Source organism: Microtus ochrogaster, chromosome 8 (assembly GCF_000317375.1).
Source record: "Microtus ochrogaster isolate Prairie Vole_2 chromosome 8, MicOch1.0, whole genome shotgun sequence".
Classification (NCBI taxonomy): domain Eukaryota; kingdom Metazoa; phylum Chordata; class Mammalia; order Rodentia; family Cricetidae; genus Microtus; species Microtus ochrogaster.
This window is the reverse complement of record NC_022015.1, coordinates 25,997,247-26,005,392: the sequence shown is the minus strand read 5'-3', so window position 1 is coordinate 26,005,392 and position 8,146 is coordinate 25,997,247. Positions and strand designations below refer to the sequence as shown.

General features: G+C 47.2%; 1 pseudogene; it reads right to left on the bottom strand.

The window, feature by feature from the left end:
- Positions 1 to 85: 85 nt before the first annotated feature.
- On the bottom strand, positions 86 to 1,048 carry LOC101991832 (annotated as a pseudogene).
- Positions 1,049 to 8,146: the final 7,098 nt, after the last annotated feature.

The following is an 8,146-nucleotide window of genomic DNA, read 5'->3' as shown; positions in this document are numbered from 1 at the left end:
TCTCTCTCTCTCTCTCTCTCTCTCTCTCTCTCTCTCTCTCTCTCTCTCTCTCCTGCTAAAACCATAGCCCTTTTCTGCTGTTCTTTTAAAACCTTCTGCTACCACATCCACCACCAAATCCATAACCATCACCATCAGGACTGCCTGAGCTTCTTTCACCAAAACTGCTTCCTTTCATGGATCTGTAATTTAATTGCTATTATCCACTATAATTTCCAAAGTTATAGTTCCCACCACTGCCATAGTTACCTCCACCAAAATTTCCTCCTTCACTGTAACCATCATATCCTGCTCCTCCGCCACCACCATATCCGCCACCTTGTTTTCCATAGCCTGCTCCACCACCATAGCCTCCTCTACTTCTGTGACCATCATCTCCAAATCCATTCCATCCATCACCACCACCTCCATAACTACCTCTGCTGCCGCCACCTCCACCACCATAGCCTCCTCTTCCACTATTACCAAAGTTACCTCTACCACCTCCAAAGTTTCCTCCATGACCTATAAAGTTGCCAGATTTACCTCCACGACCTCTCTGTGATCCCGCAGACTGCATCTCTTGTTTAGAGAGGGCCTTTTTCACTTCATAATTACTGCCACTGATAGTGTAGTCTTTCTGAACAACAATTTTATTAACTGTGTCATGATTGTCAAAAATTACAGAATCAAATTCTCTGGGGTTTTTTTTTTTCACTCTGCCTGTCTTCCATAGCTTCTATGGTTTCAACCTTTTCTTCCGCATTAAATGGGCACCAGGCTTTTCAGAATCCTCTCTAGAAAAGGCTCTCTTTGGACACCACACGCCCATCAACCTTGTGTGGCCGAGCACACACTACAGCATCCATCCCTTCAACACAAGAGTAGGTCATGAAACCAAAGTCCCCTGGAACGCTTTGTTTGGGGAATCTCTCGTTGCCACACAGTCTGTAAGTGTGCCCCATTTCTCAGAATGTTTTCTTGAGTTCTCATCTGTGGTTTCAAAGCTCAGACCACCAATAAACAGCTTTCTCAACTGTTCTGGTCCTTTTGGATCATGGCACTCCATTTGAGACCAGATAGCCTAAAGTTAAAGAGAAACAAAAGTCTAAGAAAGTCTGTGACTACCTGTGACCCCTCTCTACAGTTGTGAACATATCCCCTCTGGACAGTTATTCTGGCGCCTTGTACAGTGGCTATAAAAGACAATGCCCTTCCAGGCCCCAGCATAAACTGTTTAAAATGAATTTGGGAGTCAGGGAAGGGTCGATGGTCTGTCTTGATTGCCAACCTGCCTAGATTCAGATACCATGGAAACAACCCTCTGTGTGTGGCTATGATTCAGTTCATTAAGGCGGCACCAGCCCGTGGGTTGGGGGTCCTAGACTGAATAAAATGGAAAAAGCAAGCTGAGCACAGACATTCATCTCTCTACTTCTTGTCTACAGACACAGGTGACCATCTATCTCACGCTCTTGCCATTGTGACTCCCCCACCACAATGGACTCTACCCTCAAAATGGGAGCCAAGACGAGCACACTTCCCTTGAGTTGCGTTTTGGTACCTAACACCAGGCTCGCCATTTGATGCCTGGTGTCTCTGAGGAAAGCAGGTTGGCCGCCATGAAGCAGACAAAAGAAACAAGGGCAAACATTGTTCGCCACAGGCAGAAGCTGGTGCTAAATGCTTTCTCAGCAGCAACTCCTTCAGGCCTCACAACCCAGAAAAGCAGGTGGCTCTTAAAACCCCCCACTTTTCAGAGAAGAAAACTGAGGCCCCGGTCTGCCTCGGGTCACACAGCTGGCATGGACATCTGGGTTTCAAAACTGGAACAGCCTTTTCTCCCCTGCTAGCCTGCTTCTCAAGGGGGCTGCTCAGGAGGAGGCAGAGTTGGACCCCCGCCCTTTCCCTCAGTGAGGAGGTCTTTGAGGCCATAAGATTTCTCTGAGCTGGCTCATTACTGACCCTTGTGAGATTTCCCATGCTGAGCCAGGCAACCAGGGAGCCCTGGATAGCTCTGCACACATCTCCTTGGCAGAGGTTAGCTCTGAAGGCAGTGCGGGCCTCCGCATCCCAGCCAGCCTCCCGCTGGCGGGTTCATCCGAGCACAACTCTGCGCATCCAACCAATGAATAATAAATTTAATAATTAAAGAATAATTAATTACACCTGAAACTTCTCACTTGGGGGTACAATTAGCCTCTGGCTCCTTTAGAATGAGTTGCCAATGACTAATGGTGCCCTCAAGGAAGCATTTGTAAGTACAGTTAATTGTGTGCAAAATTGAACCCACAAATACTTGCGAGCATAAAAATTATTCCCACAAAAACAGTTTGTTCAAAATCCAGCCCTTGGTTTTTAAAAAAGAGCCCTGTGGCTGGTTCCATAGACCCAGGAAGATGTTGGAGGCCTGCGTGGAGGGCCGTCCTCCCCTGCACCAGGGTCACCTGAGGGCAGAGGCTCCAGGAGGCAGAAACTCAGGCAGTCACACAGCAGAGCAGGGCGTTGTGCAGAATCCGTAAGGAATTAATGAGAAGTTATGGGAAAGAGCCGAGCAGGATAAAGCAAGATTTAAGGGCAAACCTCCTGCTTTGTTCTTTCGAACTTCTCAGCCAAAGCCAAAACCCTCCGAAGTCAGGAGACTGGGTACCGGCTTCTTGTTCTCTCCGTCACCTGAAATACCCCTGTCTGTGGATGCTTTTCAGCATCCTGCCACAAAGAGTATGAGAGGGGCACTGCACCTGCCCGGGGCACGTCACTCTCTTACTCATCAGTGATGTTCCGGGACTCACAGTCACGGTCCTGAGTCCTCAGGTAGTCTCCAAGGAGCAAAAAAACTCAACTCCTCTCACCATCTGTTCCCAACACCTCTTGCTCAATATCCCACAATGTCCACTCCCAGCCTTATGCCCACACCACCTGCTGTTTCCTCTGCCCAACATGCCCTTCCAGATACAATACACACATGTATACACTGAGCTCACAGACACATATAGATGCATATGAACAGGCAGGTCTAAGGCAGTGCACATTTATATGAATGCATGTTCATACATACACGGAAACACACGTGCTCATAGTCATACAAGCAGCTACATATTCACAATGCCACGTGTATATACTAAACCACAAATAAATGCATATAAACAGACATATGTTTGATGCATGTGTTTGAAACAATAAACATGTACATACATGTTGCATGCTCAGGCAGTGTGCTCATATACATACATGCCAAGCTCCCAATATACACATATTTATGATACACATATATACTGAATGTAGAACACATATAAATGCATATGAATAGATATGTATATGCTAGTGCACACACTTAAAAACACTTATTCTCATAATCATACATGCAAACCCTTACATACATACATTTACAAGGCACATATGTATAAACATAGCATTCATATATATACACACACACATAATCTGGTACCCATATATACAGACACATAAATATGCATTCAGACAGCCATTCTGATATACATATGTGTATTAGCCATCCATACTGACATTTGCACACATGTAAAAACAACAGGGTCACCTGAGCACAGAATTCACACTTACATACACACATTTGTCACATGTGTGACTTCCTCTTTTCTCAGATGGTACACCAATTTCTTTTTTTTTTTAAAGATTTATTTATTATGTATACAACATTCCTTCCATGTATGCTTGCATGCCAGAGGAGGGCACCAGATCTCATTATAGATGGCTGTAAGCCACCATGTGGTTGCTGGGAATTGAACTCAGGACCTCTGGAAGAGCAGTCATTGCTCTTAACCTTTGAGCCATCTCTCCAGCCCGGTACACCAATTTCTAAGACTCCAAACTTTTCTTAACCACCCTCTCCCCCTAGATAAGTTCTCTCTTTCCCCTGGGCCACTCTCAGACCCGTCTTCCTGTGACCGACTTGTTTAGAAGCCCTTCATGACAGGATCTGTGCCCATCCCTTTGTAGCCAGTGGCATCACAGTGCCCAACACGTAAAAAAATGTCCCTTATATTTAGGGGCATAAATGACAAGAGAATAAGGAAGGATCTTGGGCCTGTGTACCTGTGAAGAATCCACGTGGGCTTACTCTAGAACAGTGTCACAGGAAGCACCTTGGCAGGAGTCACCTTCTGAAACTGCCCTCTTGAAGGCACAAAGCAAGGGAAACCCTCATTCGTCCCCCTCATTCAGGGACAGGTCTGTTCATAGTTCTCAGAAGACAGAAGCCACTGCCCTCAGCTCTGAGAATAGAGGAGTTTTTTCAGACAACTCACACTTCCAGAAACAGCATCCTAAGCTGTGTGCATAGGGTCTGCCAGGCCAACAGACAGCCCCAGAGAGGGGGCAAAACAGAAAGAACATTGGGTGGAGGTGAGGAGGGGAGCCTTCCAGGCAGAAGACAAAAGAGGCAGGGTTGGAGGTTGAAGCGATGGCTCCATGCTTAAAAGCACCGGATGCTTTTCCAGAGGACCCGGGTTCGATTCCCAGCACCTACATGACAGCTCATAACCATCTATAACTCCAGTTCTGAGAGATCTGTTACCTTCTGACTACTGAGGGCACCAGGTATACATGTGCTACACAGACATATACACAGGTAAAATACCCATAGACAGACATAAAAATAAACAACTTGTTTAAGGATGGATATGGAGGAAGTAAGAGATGGCAACAGATACAGGGAGGTCGTTATATTGTGTGTGGCCTCGACGGCCCATGAGAAAGGTTTTGTCACGGCCTGGTAGAAATGAACTGGGGAGCCACTGCAGACTCCAAAGGAGAGGAACACAGGCCAGAAGTTCCTCAACTCCAGCAGAGAAACTTGGACTCTGTCTGCTAGGGACCAGTAGGTACTTGACATTCTGTGTGTGCTCTTGTTATGCTCTGGAACCCTATCAACCCTTTCAAATCTTACTCTGATGCCATGGCCTGGAAGAAGCCTATTTCCCACCAGGAACAAACACCACACCACTAGGGGGCATCTTAGAGCCTTTGGCTGTCCTGTCCTCACCTCAGGCACAGATCCCTTCACTATCTGTCCCAGGCCAACCAACATTTGGTGCCAGCAAGGGTAAGGAGAAAATGTGGTCGGCCCAGGATGGCATTTGCTCTGCCTGCAGCCTCATGCCCAAAGAAGTGATAGGCCATTTCACACACCCAGATGCTTGGTCCTGCTTTTTGTCATGCTGCTTCTTGAAGACAGGCATCCCTGGGGACATAAACATGTGTCCTGGGTCTCTGGTTAGAAGTCTGCATTCCTTTATCCGTTTTCTTCCTGGCAGTTTCTCAGAATGTCACCCCATTGTCTTCTGATGCGGGGTGGGGGGTCCTGAGCATCTAGAAGTCCCTGGGAAGTCACGGCGGGGCAAAGCATCAGCACTGTCTCTCGGTGGAAGATTCAGAACTTGAAGAAATTTTAATGAGTCCCAAGGAGGGGCTCAATTGCGAAATAAAACCAGTCACTTAGGAAAGCCTGATACTTGGCCTGGGGGAGTTCTGTCCGTTACAATTTTGCCTTGCAAGCACAAGGAATTGAGTTCAGTCTCCAGAGACTATGTGTGGTAATGGCCCCTCATAAGCTAATAAGGAATGGTACCCGTTAGGAGGTGTGGCCTTGTTGGAGGAAGTGAGTCACTATGGAGGTGGGCACTGAGGTCTCAAATATGTTCAAGGCACAGCCAGTGAGACAGTTCACTTCCTGTGGATCAAGATGTAGGACTCTCTCCCCAGTTAGTTCCTGGGGCAGCTGAAGATAGGGAACCTGAAATGATCCTATCCTATAGCCTTACTGATGAATATTTTGCATATCACCATAGAACCTTCATCTGGCGATGGACCCACACTGGAACACTGGACTGAGCTCCCAAAGTCCCAATGAGGAACAGAGGAGGGAGAACATGAGCAAGGAAGTCAGGACCAAGAGGGGTGCAACCACCCACGGAGACAGTGGGGCTGATCTATTGGGAGCTCACCAATGCCAGCTGGATTGTGACTCGAAAAGCAGGGGATAAACCCGGACTCTCTGAATATGGCGGACAATGAGGGCTGCTGAGAAGCCAAGGACAATGGCACTGGGTTTTGATCCTACTTCTAGTTCTGGCTTTGTGGGGGCCTAGCCAGTTTGGATGTTCACCTTCCTAGACCAGGATGGAGGGGGGAGGACTTCGGACTTTCCACAGGGCAGGGAACCCTGATTGCTCTTCAGACTCGAGAGGGAGGGGGAGAGGAGGGGAGGAGGTTAGGAGGGGGGGAAATTGGGGGGGGTGAGTGGGAGGAGTGGAAGGCTGGGAGGAGGCAGAAAATTTTTTTTTCTTTCTTAATAAAAAAAATAAATAAAAAAAAAAAAGATGTAGGACTCTCAGCTCCTTCTCTAGCACCATGTCTGCCTGTGTGCCCACCAGGTCCCATTATGACGACAATGGGAAAAAAACTCTGAAATTGTAAATACCCCATTAAATGTTTCCCTTTATAAAAAGTTGTCATGGTCACAGGGTGTCTGCACAGCAATAGAAACCCTCACTAAGGCAAACACACACACACACACACACACACACACACACACACACACACACACACACACACAAGCTAGCCATGGTGGCAAGCCCTAGTAATCCCGGCATCTGGGAGGGACAGAAAGAATGTAAGAGCTGGAGGAGGCTATGAATGGTTGTCTTCTGGATGTGGCATGGCCATTGCATCCTGCACTCACAGCAGCTACAGTTCCCTGCACCAGACCTAGACGACATTCCAGCATGGATGGGGAGGGGCTCATATGGCCCACTCCTAATGGGCCCTACTCCTAGCTAAGGAACAAACTTGGGTCTTCTGTAAGAGCTGGGAAACGCCGCTAACCACTGGGCTGCCTCCAGCCCTCTTCTCTACTCTTCATAGCACGTGTTCTACCATCCTTCCCCCACTTAAGATTTCCCACAGCTCTTGTGAACAGAGCAAACGAGGCTTCACGGGCACAGGTGAGCGCCATTTGTCTGACATGCTCCTGGCCTGGGTGACGTGGTACAGATCAGGGCATTTTCCTGTCTGACCCTCCACATCTCAATTCTGAGCCTGTGTTGAAAGTCCTCCCTAATTAAGGGGCCCCCGGCTCCCTGTTGGGCTGACCTTTTGGGCCATGTTTCTAATTAGAGTCTTGGGCTGGCATTCTATTAACTGTAAAAATGGTGATTCTTAGGTTGAGTTAATTGCTGGTATCTGTGTGCAATGGTCCCCAAAGATACTATACATTACAGTAAATAAACCTCGAGTCTGAATCCCATGCTCACAGGCTTGATAAACGCTCTGTCATACCGATAGAAGCCCCAGTCATCTAGGCCCTCCCAAGCCCCCTCTGGGCAAGGTTTTCCAAAGGAAACTTATTAGAAGTAGCCTCCTGGTTCTCTTTTTTGTTTGTTTTTATTATTTTAAATTATGTATAGGGTGTGTGTGTACTCACATATGCACTGGAATACAGGTACCCGGGAGGCCAGAGACCATGGATACCTAGGAGTTGGAGCTGCAGACCATTGTGAGCAGCCTAACATGTGTGCCAGGTCCTCTGGAAGAGTAGTACATGTTTTGGTTTTTTTTTTATTGCGGGGGTGGGGGGTTCAAGACAGGGTTTCTCTGCTGCTTTGGCTCCTGTCCTGGAACTAGCTTTTGTAGACCAGGCTGGTCTCAAACTCACAGAGGTCTGCCTGCCTCTGCCTCCCAAGTGCTGGGATTAAAGGCGTGCATCACCACTGCCTCTCTGTTGTACATGGTCTTAACTGCTGAATCATCTGTCTATCTATCCAGCCAGCCTCTCTTTTGATTTTTAAAAAAAATAAACCAGCCAGGCAGATACGGTGATGCACACCTTTAATGCCAGAATATGGGAGTCAGAAACAGAAATAAGTAGATATCTGAATTCAAAGCCAGCTTTATCTGTTAATGGGTTCAAGGCAAGCAAGGACTACACACACACACACACACACACACACACACACACAATGAGGATGTGTATAAAAAAATGAGAGAGAGAGAGAGAGAGAGAGAGAGAGAGAAGAAAAGCAACCAAAGGAAAAGAAAGAAAGAGAAGAAAAGCAACCATCAGACCTCCCAGCCAAGACTCCTCTTTGCAGACACATGTCAACAAACCAAGTAAGATATTGCAAATGATTTC